General features: G+C 42.7%; 1 protein-coding gene across 6 annotated transcripts in view; it reads left to right on the forward strand.

Annotated features, from left to right (window-relative positions):
* The window catches only part of LOC146395310 (uncharacterized), a 215,436-nt gene that overhangs the window by 96,616 nt on the left and 106,808 nt on the right, over nt 1-12,012 (forward strand). For 3 of the 6 annotated variants that reach the window (XR_014832345.1, XR_014832350.1, XR_014832347.1), the window contains one exon: nt 4,869-5,026. The gene's annotated coding sequence lies outside the window, so the exon portion shown is untranslated. Of the gene's footprint in view, nt 1-4,868; nt 5,027-12,012 lie in introns of those variants that run through there. The other 3 variants (XR_014832349.1, XR_014832346.1, XR_014832352.1) reach the window with 1 other exon arrangement.

Consider the following 12,012-nt stretch of genomic DNA (forward strand, 5'->3'; position numbering starts at 1 on the left):
AATGCTCTTCCCTAAGGTAGAAAGATGGTGTGAGTCAGTTTTCAAGATTCAATAGCAAGTACTTTGGGGAGATGCTGTGTGAGGTCACCCTTGAAAGTTTTAGAAGGTCTGTGAGGTGCTGGCCTGCCTGTAAGACATGGCCCCTGCCCTTGTTCCTCATCTGTGGATGAGGCAAATCCCTCCAATGGCTGCCATGTGGGGGTGACTCCACTTGTGAGCAATTGTGCTACACTGAGACCCACAAAATGAGGTCACCAGATAAACTCAGCCCCACAACAAGTCTGTCCCAGGTATAAACATTTCCCAAGTCCTTTCGTGAGCTCAGAGCAGTGTGGGGTGCCTCCAAAGGGAAGCACCTTTATGTCTTTATCTTGTTTGATGCTCCCATTAGCCTCTCACATATGTGCAGCAGGGAAGTTTCTTACAGGTCCAGCTAGGTCCCAGGGATATGGTGATTAGCAGAAATCAAGATGGCTGTCTCAGAATCCAATAAAAGAGATGTGTGTTCATCAGCTAGTCGCATCTACAATTGGGCTCTTCCAAAGTGATTTACACCTTCCGCAGGAGAGGACCGGAGTCCTCTGCAAGTTCCAGGAAGCATAGCATCATGGTTAAGATTGGAGACCTTGGAGCCAGTTGACTTGGGGTCAGATCTCTGCTCTGACAGTTGTGCTGTGAGACCTTGGCCAAATGATTTGGTCTTTCTGTACCTCATCTGTAAAACAAGGCTAATAATAGCACCTACATCATGCCGTCTTTATAGGATTAAGTGAGATCATATTTGTGAAACACCTGGAATGGTGCAGAGGAAGGATGTAGCTAAGGAACCCCCAACTAAGGAGCCCTGGGCAGGGGAGGTCATTATTCTGACCTAGCTGATGAGGGGATAGAGATCAGGGAGATGATCTGACTCTCTCCAAGTCCCCTGCTCTGTGTCAAGGGTGGCTAAGCCTGTCCCTTCCCAAACCTGGCCCTCTGCCGCCTTTGCTGGGCCGCCTACTGACTTGGCAGAGGGACTCATCAGGGAGGCCCAGCCTCAGGCACGGCTCACTCTCACCTCCACAGAAGCAGCCTCCCTATCATAACACATCTCTGTTTAAGAAACATAAACCACCCTTTGGCAGCTTCTCAAGTAAATGTCAGAGTCAATAAAGAGCTCCCTCCCCTCACCCCACTTTCCAGCCTGGACCGCAAGCCTCAGCCTTATGGGGAAACACATGGGAACTCACTCAACAGGTTTCCCCACCAGGCACGCCAGAACGGGCAGGCCCCAAGGAGCCCAGGCTGGGAGGACCCACTCTCCGAGCTGCCAGTGCCCCCTCTGACCCAGCGCAGGCAGTCTCCCTTTCCTCCTGTCTGAACCTGCTGCCCCTAGAGGGGCTGATGTCACTAATCCCGCCCATGTAGCTGCAGGCCACCTCAGGCTCCCAGCACCGATTACTCCCCCACCCCTGCCCAGCTCTGCCCAGGGCCTGCCTCCTCCCTGCTGGCTTCTCTCCAGCCATGGCTGAGAGCCCAGGTTGAGAAAGTGAAGGCCTGGCCCAGTGGTGAGCATCTCAGCCAGGCGACCTAGCCCGAGCATGACAAATAATATCTCTACTTGTCTAACCTGGCAGTGAGAACTGGGCCAAAGGGCCAAGTCCCAAATCTGGGTCTTCAAAGAATAGAAGAGACCCTGGAAACTAGATGACAACATCAGAACAAGCTCCAAATCTCTAAGGAATTATTCCAAGAAGAAATCACACCCAATTCCCAAACTGTGAGTGTAAATGGCTACTCAGAAAACCATTAGCTGTGCCTACCCTTCCATTTCTAATTAGCAACCTCCTTGCACCCCTGGACTATATTGGGGACAGATCATGTTCACATTCTCTTAAGGTGGAAGCTGAGGCCATACTGATGGAAGCTGAGGCCATACTGAGGGCTCCTGAGGACAGCAAAGGTGGTGAGGAAGCAGGTGCTTGGCTCAGAATTGGCAGAACAAGCCAGGGACTCCAGAGTGCAATCAGATTCAGCACAAGGAAAAAAAAAGCATAAAAACAGTAACAACAGCTGACATTTTATGCTAAATGTTTTATATACATGGGCCCATTGAAACCTCACAACCACTCGGAAAGGTCAATGTTGATATTTTCCACTCTACAGATGAGGAAAGATGAGTCTGATAGAGAAGTGCTCGCCCAAGGCTATTTAGATGAAGATGGCAGCCCTCATGCAAACCCAATATGCCGAACTCCTGGGCAGACCCTCATGAATAGTAGCTGGTCAGCATTCCCCCTGCTTCTGCTTGTGAAGGGTCATGGTTCCACCAACAACAGGAACCAATTTCTCTGCTTCTGTTACCCTCACCTGGATCTTTAAAGCTCTAGATCCAATGCCAGACATGTAAATTTGACATCTCCTTGTTGGGCGCTGGGAACTGATCCAATATTAGTCATTGGCCAGGTAACCAGCAGCATGGGAGTTCTGGAGTCAGACATGAGCATGTTACCCATCCGCACAACAGATGGACTGGGTGGCCTTGGTAATTTTCATATACTTCTTTAAACTGTAGGCTTCATATCTATAAACCCAGGGCAATCCTCATTACGATAGTGGGCAGGGCGGGGGTGGGTAAGGTGGCATATACATCTGAAATTCTGTAGTCAGCTAGACTGCAAACTCTTTGAGGGAAGGAAGCAGTTATATCTGCTGTACTCATAGCATCTAGTCTTCTATCTGATACATGCTTTGCTCAATAAATTTCTGTTGAAGGATGCACGGATAAATGTGTTGAGGGTGACGTATACAGTCCATGGGAAACAACACATATGACCATGGATGGTGCTTGGCTAAACAAACGTGAGGACTTGCATGGAATAGAATGCTAGGTAGTCATTTTAAAAAGGGGGGAGGGAATGCAGCTCTCTATGTAATCATGAAAGGTGGAGTTACCTTCGTGGCTCAACAGAAATGAATCTGACTAGCATCCATGAGGATGTGGGTTCAATCCCTGGCCTTTCTCAGTGGGTTATGGATCTGTTGTAGCCGTGAGCTGTGGTGTCTCAGATCCCGCATTGCTGTGGTTGTGGTGTAGGCCAGCTGCTACAGCTCCAATTCAACCCTTAGCCTGGGAACCTCCATATGCTGCCAGCACAGCCCTAAAAAGGCCAAAAAAAAAAAAAAAGAAAGAAAGAAAGAAAGAAAAAAAGAAAGGTAAGCAGGGTATATGAACAGGGGTATTGCAGAACGATTTGCAATTACGGTCACATTCTTGAAAATCCACTTGAGATTAAAATTTCGACAAAGAAGGGCAAGTGGAGAAAGAAATGTGGTTGCTGGTGTAGGGATATTTTCACTTCTTACCCTATTCATTTTAGCATTGCTTAATTTGTTTTGACAAAGAGCCTGGGACACTTGTGTTATGTAAAAGTGCAGTCAAAATTATTCTTACATCTTAAATAACTGAATAGAAGACTAAATAAACATTTTAAGTGCTGTGCATGAAGTAGGCCCCATAAATGTTCATCCCCTTTCTTCCCTTTCCCCTAAAGAATATTTATCACATCTCCGCATCTCTGTGACCGGAATGAGACATGCAAAGATTTACAAAGTCCTGCTAAAGTTGGTTTGGTCCCTCAGTGCGTGTGGCCCTGCAAAATCTGATAGCACCCAGCCTTCCAGAGTTTTCTGGCCTGGTCTTAAAAGGACACACGGGCTGAAAGCACAGCCACTGGTTAGCCCCAAAGCAGAAACAGGAACTCGGATGCTTTGGCTAAATGTGAAGCCAAAGTTTTGGGTGGGCTCCTGGGGCATTTGTCTTAGAGGGAACTCTCTGAGGTCCTGGCCTAGCCTTGGTGCAAAGGCATATTCATTATTCTAGAAATCCTTACCAGAAAGTTATAACTCCAATCCGAGAAGCTGAGTATCAGAGAAACACGTAAAGAAGGGTAACAGTAGAAATGCAGGGAATCACAGCCTAGAGGGCTGGACCAACATTCACTCAAACAAGCCAGGTTCCCTTCAAATTAACATGTCCTGGAGTTCCCATCTTTGCTAAGTGGTTAATGAACCTGACTCGTATCCATGAGGACGTGGTTTCAATCCCTGGCCTCGCTCAGTGGGTTAAGGATCCACCATTGCCATGAGCTGTGGTGCAGGCTGCAGATGCGGCTTGAATCCCAAGTTGCTGTGCCTGTGGTGAAGTCCAGCAGCTACTGCTCTGATTTGACCCAGGAACATAACAAACAAACATTGAGGAGGCATCCAGTTTGTTTCTAGAATGATTCTAGATGCTTTAGCATAGAAGAGCTCTTAAAACTTCAGAACATCTTGGGAGGTCAGGCTAGATTACCCACTTTACAGAGGATTCGAAAGGTTAAATGCATGTTCCACAGGATTTAATAGCAAGACCAGGAAAGAAACTTAGGTTTGTCTTTTTCCAAAGCCCATCCTCACCCAACATCACACACACACACACACACACACACACACACACACACACACACACACACCTCTTTTCCTCACTGTAACCACTTACCAACCAGAACAGGAGATAACAGGTGATGTTTTTACTCTGAATGTTTTATACCCTCTGAGAAAAATTAAAAAACAATTGTCAGGGAAAAAATGTCACACTGTCATGCATCACACTGCCTATGAAAGTCTTAGAAAATAGTTTTGCTATTGTTTTAGAGCCCCTTAGATGTTATAATCATCATTCCCTCACACTGATGGCCAGGCATAGTTCCACAGCGTGTGGGTCACTGGGCCAGGTATCGACCGGGGGGCACATCCCCCACCTCTGCTGCTCCCCAAAAGCTGACTGCAAGGTAGGTGGCTGTGGCAAAGTAACAGCAATGACTATCTTTGCTTTTGCATCTTCTTAGGTACTGATGGAGCTTAAAAGTTCCTAAGAGAACATCAGCTCAAACACCACAAACTACAAATGAAGGAATGACAGAAGGTAAAGAAGCACTTTCTTAATATCACACAAGTCAGTGGAAGATTCTGGAGTGTCTTGTCCTCCATGGCTCCCTGACTCCAGGTAGCTAATGTCCGCAAGCCTATTGTGTATGTATGTTAACAGTTTTGTTGAAATATAATTTACGTAACATTGAATTCATGTGTTTCAAGTTCACCGTTCAGTGACTTTTTTACATAGTTACCAAGTCGTTCAATTATTGCCATCTGATTTTAAAACATTTCCATCACCCCAGAGTAGAAACCTTGAGCCTGTTTGTGGTCACTCACACCCCAGCCCCGTGCAATTACTAATCCACTTTCTGTCTATAGATTTGCCTTTTCGGGACCTTTCGTATATGTAGACTTACCCAGTATATGGTCTTATGGGTCTGGGTTCCTCCTGAGCATGCCATTTTGAGGCTCACCCCCATCGTTGTATGTATTCCCACTCAATTCGTTTTTATTAGCAAACAGTATTCCATTATATAAACGGCCACATTTTATTGTCTATTCACCAGTCAATGTATATTTGGGTTGTTTTCACTTTGGGCCTATTATATTTTAACCCACATCCCAACCCCAAATGACTAGTAATGGCTATCACGTATATTAAAGGTCTTGGGAGTTCTGTCGTGGCTCGGCGGTTAAAGAACCCAGCTAGTATCTGTGAGGAACGTGGGTTTGATCCCTGGCCTCACTCAGTGGGTTAAGGACCGGGCGTTGCCGTGAGCTGTGGTATATGTTGCAGACATAGCTCAGATCTGGCGTTGCTGTGGCTGTGGCACAGGCCAGCAGCTGCAGCTCGGATTCGACCCCTAACCTGGAAGCCTCCATATGCCGGGGGTGCAGCCCCAAAAGGACAGAAATAAATAAATAAATATCTTGCACTTCATCTAGACTCAATTAAAGGGGTACCCTTATCAATTAGTGGTGTCTCCCTGTGGCCAGGGAGTAGAAAATTGTGGCATATATTATGTGATTGCCTCATTTCCAAAGAGGTGTCTTTTCATCGTAAATAGGACAGTCACAGTTCTCCCAAGAAAAGAGTTAAAAGGAGGCAAGACATTGCAATGAGGAAGAATTGTGCTCATTTTTGTTAAAGAACATACCTTGTCGGGTACAGTTTATTATTAAACGACCAGTGGTTGGGACGTCTTCAGCATATTTTTCCGGAAAGGCAATGGAGCCACACTGTCAGGATTTCTTCAGGCCAACTCCTTACTAGGCTCAGGATTGGCACCAGTTATGTGGCCAAGGACTGGTGAACTCAGCCACAGTTATGGGCCCAAGTGGCTGATGAGTTAGCATTCCTGGTGATCATATCGAGAGCCAATTTTTTTGTTGTTGTTTTGAGTAAAAGTAAGAAGGTTAGTTCTTTACTTTCCTCTTGGGAATGGAAGAGTAGATTTAACTCCTTCAAACCTGGTAGGCTTGCTATCCTCATCGTGTTGTTGGCCATGAGAGAAGAGATGGAAAATCAAGTGGGCCTGATGGAAGAACAAAGAAATCGTGGTTTGTGTCAATAGGCCCCAAGCAAAGAATCTGGTATTGCTCCAGGAGAATGTAAAGAAAACGTTGTTGCTGGGGGGTGTCGGCGGCGGGGGGGGGGGGGGGGGGGGAGGCGAGGGAGTAGACTGCTAGAGAAGGATGAAGAAGAGGAGCGGGTAGAAATCTATAAAGGAGAATAAAATAAACCATAAATGTTCAACTGGTAGTTTGTTAGCCAAACCCAGGCCACAGGCATCTTTCTATGGCTCGAGACTGTTTTTCAGAAGGAATTGCATTAGTTCTAACACTTAAAATTCAGGAGACAAGTTCCCATCGTGGCGCAGCGGAAACAAATCTGACTAGGAACCATGAGGTGGCAGGTTCGATCCCTGGCCTCCCTCAGTGGGTTAAGGATCCGGCGTTGCCGTGAGCTGCGGTGTAGGTCGCAGATGCAGCTCAGATCTGGCATTGCTGTGGCTGTGCTGTAGGCCGGTGGCTACAGCTCCAATTAGACCCCTAGCCTGGGAAGCTCCATATGCTGCGGGTGCGGCCCTAAAAAGACAAAAAGACAAAAAAAAAAAAGAAAAAACCGGGAGACTTTCTATAAATTTGTGAGTTTCCTATTTGTTTTAAAAAACAGGGGAAAAAAAAAAAGAAGGAAGGGAGGAAAAAAGGGAGGGAGGGAGGAAGGAAGTTCCCCTGTGGTGCGGTGGGTAAGGATCCAACGTTGCCTCACCACAGCTGTGGCACAGGCCGAAAATGTGGCGTAGTTTCGATCCCTGACCCAGGAACTTCCACATACCACAGGTGCAACCAAAAAAAAAAAAAAAAGAGTCTGACAGGCAAACACTTGCTATAGGAGAATAATGGCTGCTCCCTGGGGATTAGGCGTGTAAGCTGCAGTTGCCACAGTCCCCAGCCTACTCTATTCCTTATATTCAGCTGGTTCGCAGGTTTACATGCCTGCGGCACCTTAGATAACTATGTTTATGTTGGCACAATCAACCCAGACATCCTGCTGGGCCCCTGTGTTATCATCCATCTTTCAGAGAATAAAATAAAATTCATAGAGGTTAAGCAACTTGCCCAAGATCACCACCAGTAAGAGTAGAAGCTATTTCTCATCTCAGCAGAACTACTGCACTTTCCAGTATATCTTAACAAGTAGAGAAAGGAACTGATTAAACATAAAGCAAAGAATGGAGCAAAGCTGATGGGGGAAAAAACTGGGGCAGAGGGAGAACAGGGAGTTTTTAAAAGAATAGTTTAATTAATTAATTGAACAAAAGCTATGGTATGGACTTTCCCGATGAGGGTCCAAACACCAGCCTGATTGGACACACATATTCTTTGCCCACTTCTCTAGAAACAAGTCCAGGCCTCCCAGAAAGAAAACACTTTTTTTCTTAACTCATAAAGACAGCTCTGAAAAAGCATTTGGGATTTGGCTTAGGAATAAAATAACTTGTTCAAATTAGCAAACATTTTCCAAATATTTCTTAAATAGAGTTTCCTACGGATCATTCCCAAACCTCATTGAGTTAGCAAGGTCTCCAGGTGGCTCCAGAAATTCAGCTTTGGCCATGGTTACTATCTGGTGGTATAACCCATCTCTAAATTAGCTACTGGAACAGACCCCGGCAATGTCAGCTGTCAGAGTTTATTGGGGCAGCTTAAGACCCCGTTGCCCACTTCTTTGGCCTCTGCCAGAGAACCTGAGATCTCTCCTGAGGATCACCACGTGTACAGAAATAGAGGGGAACAGAGAAAACAAGCATTTCTTTTTGCAACTTTGAGATCTATTTCTGGGGTTGAACAGAAGCCATTAAAACATTCCCATGACTCTGTGCCAAGCCCCCACATTGCTAATGACAGACATGCTGGCTCGAAGGGAGTCACTGCTGGCAAATAGCCCTTTGGTATCTTGTTAACAGTAATAACCCCGAGCCTTTCATTGAAAGATCTCAAAGCACAGTGCAAGACTTAATAGACTGCCCCCCCCATTCTGTCCCTGAAAAAGGTAATTATCATTCTATCCCTCAGACAGTTTACACAGGGGTTAAATGGGTGAGGGAGGCTGGATGATTTATGCTTGTTTCATATTCCAAGTTGAAAGGAAAAGTCTAAATAATGTCATAACTTGGGGTGAACCCAGCTGTACGAGTTGGAACCAGTGGGAGAGTCAAAGTAGACAAAATGAGAGCCTGGGTAGGCTGACATGATTAGAGATGCCTCTGACTAGTAGCCACAGGACAAGCACCAAGTATAGAAGTGCTGACCTGAACTGAGTATAGCCTAAATATGTATCCATAACTGCCCAGTCAAGGTTAGAAGAAGACAAGCCGAGCCAAAGTTCTGGAAGGGGGAGACCCTCCATAGCATGTATACAGATTCCAAAGCAAGAGCCCATGCTCAGTAGCTTGGAGAAAAATTAGGATCTATATCAGTGGCAGAGTAGTGTGGCAAGAGCTGGAAGTGTACCTTGTCCCCAAATAGATGGGGGTTCATCCCAGTGGAGGACTTGAATGCTGAAGACCTGAATCTAGAACTTAAGCCACTACGGAAATGGACACCACTGACCTCACAAATCTGTTCTCCCTCCCGTAAATCCCCATCTCAGTAAATGGGACCTCTCCTTACTCATGTGCCACAACCAAAGTGCAAGGACCCATCTTCTGCATCACCTTTTATAATGGACCCCTGAGTTCTGATGACACAATATATCTTCCAAACCAGTGTTCTTATCCCCACCGGCTTTGACTTGTTTAAGACCCCATCATGTCTCCCCCGGATGATTGTAACAACTTCCTAACTGCTCCTGTGGCTTTTACACTTTCCCCAAGCCAAACTATTCTTTATAATACTGTCCACAGAATATTCCTGAAACACAAATATAATTATGGCACTCATAACCCACCCCCCTGCCCCAGTTAAAACTTTCAACTTCTCTTTCAAGGGAAAAGCACAAAACAAAACTATCAACCTAGAATTCCATTCTAGCAAAATTATATTTTAAAGATAAAGGTGAGGGAGTTTCCATTGTTGCTCAGTGGAAACAAACCCAACTAGTATCTGGTGAAATGTCTACATTAATGTGTTGATTTCAGGATAAGCACTATTATCAGGAATAAAGTGGGGCATTCCATAATGGCAAAACTGGTGAGTATATCCAGAAAGCATAGCATTTCTTAAAGGCATATACACCTAATAACACAGTTTCGACAATTCATGAAGCAAATATGGGTAGAACTAAAAGTAGAGTGAGACAGATCCATAATTATAGCCAGAGATTTCAACACTCCTCACTCAGTGATTATTAGAATAACTAGGTAAGTAATTATTAGAACAAGCAGAAAAGGTGAGAAGACTTGAATAACATTATGAACCAACTTGACCTAAGTGACATCTGAAGAACACTCCACCCAGCAACAGGAGAATGTACATTCTTTTCAGGTGCACGTGGAAGATTATATGGTGTTACTTAGATTATATAGTGGGTCATAAAATAAGTTTCCATAAATTCAAAAGTTCTAAATCATTTAGAGTATGTACTCTGACAAAAATAATTTGGAAACTAAGCATAAGTACATACCCCAAACAATCTCCAAAATTTGGAAATTGATCAACATTTATATGAACCTTGTGTAAAAGACTAAAGCACAAGAAAATTTAGAGACTATTTTGAACCGAATGATAATGATATCAGAAAATATCAATATTTGTGGAAAGCAGATAAGGTAAGGATTAGTAGGAAATGATTATAGTATTAAATACTTATGTTAGAAAGCCAAATTTGTACAAAATGAATAATCAGAGATTCCAACTTAAAAACCTAAAAATGAAGAGTAATATAAACCCAAAGTAATTAGAAGAAATAGATAGATATAGATAAATAAGACGTCAATAAAATAGAAAGCAGAGAAGGAATAAAGTCAATTAAACCAAAGCTGTAAAAAAAATCATTAAAATTAATAAACTCCTAGATAGACTCATCAAGTTAAAAAATATATATATTTCTAATAATTGACTATAAGAGGGACATTTCTACATATCCTATAGGTATTAAGAACATAATAATGAAGATTGTAACAAAAAAAATTGTGCCAATAAATTTTGCAAGTTAGATAAAATGAACAGATCAAACTGACTCAAGAAGAAATAGAAAACTTGACTAAGTCCACATCAGATTTTAAAATAAATTCTAACTTACAAATATCCCCACAAAAATAGTTTCAAACCAAGAAGCCTTAATTGGTGAATCCCATCAAATATTTAGGAAATACACAATAATTTTACAAAAAACTCCTTTCAAAAGAGAGTGTGGAGGAAGACTACCCAAATCCTTTTATGAGGCCAGTTTTATCCTTATCCTCAAGCCAGATGAAGACATTACAAGGAAATATTCTTCAGACTAAAATTCTTTTATGCAAAGGCACAAAAATTTCTTTAGCAAATTGTACTCCATCTATATACGAAAAAGTGGAGTTTATTGCAGAGATTAATAGCTGGGCTATCACTTGAAAATTATTCACTGTATTTTATGATATACCCAGAATAAATAGTCAAGAGATCACATTTGAGTATACACATATATCCATACATGTGACAACATTTAACACCTTTTCATCATAAACCTCTAAGAAAACTAAGAATAAAACAAAATTGCATCAATGTAAAAAATATTATCTATAAAATATATGTAGCTAAAATCACACTCAAGGATGAAAGACTGAATTCTTTGCCACCGTAACAAGGCAAGAATATCTTCTCTCACTGCTTCTATTCAGTATTGTTTTGGAAGTCAAATAAAAGGCATGCAGATTGTAAAGAATTAAAATTTGGAGTTCTCATTGTGGCTAATGGGTTAAGAACCCAACTGGTATCCATGAGGATGTGGGTCAATCCCTGGCCTCACTCGTGTCATTGCCACGAGCTGTGGTATAGGTTGCAGACATGGATCCAGCATTGCTATAACTGTGGTATAGGCCAGCAGCTATAGCTCCCATTTGACCCCTAGCCTGGGAACTTCCATATGTTGCAGATGTGGCCCTAAAAAGATAAAAAAAAAAAAATTAAAATGGTCTTTATTTGCATATGATATAATTGTATACATATAATATCCTAAAGAATCTATAAAAATATTAGAACTAACAAGTGAATTCAACAAGGTATCAGGATACAAGTTCAACATTCAAAATTCAATTTTATATCTATATATATCAGAGGATAATTTAAATATGAAATTAAAATACAATAACATTTATATTAGCATCTTGAAACATGAACTCCTTAGGAAAAGTTTACCAACATATGTTCAAGATCTCTAAACCTAAAACTATAATGCAATGATCAGATATTACATAAGACCTAAATAAAATGAGAGCTATACCATATTTGTGGATTGAAAGATTCAAGATTGCTTTGGTAATTCTCCCAAAATGGGTCTGTAGATTCAGCACTATCTCCATCAAACCCCCACAGACCATTTGCGTAGAAACTGATGACTTGTACACTGAAAATTGTCAAATATCATTTTTGTTAGGTAGACTCCTATAAGTATATACATGCCAAACAATGTTG

Source organism: Sus scrofa, chromosome 17 (genome assembly GCF_054392235.1).
Source record: "Sus scrofa isolate SSC_HxYL_T2T_F1_AM1 chromosome 17, Sscrofa_HxYL_maternal_Yorkshire_Landrace_v2.0, whole genome shotgun sequence".
NCBI lineage: Eukaryota > Metazoa > Chordata > Mammalia > Artiodactyla > Suidae > Sus > Sus scrofa.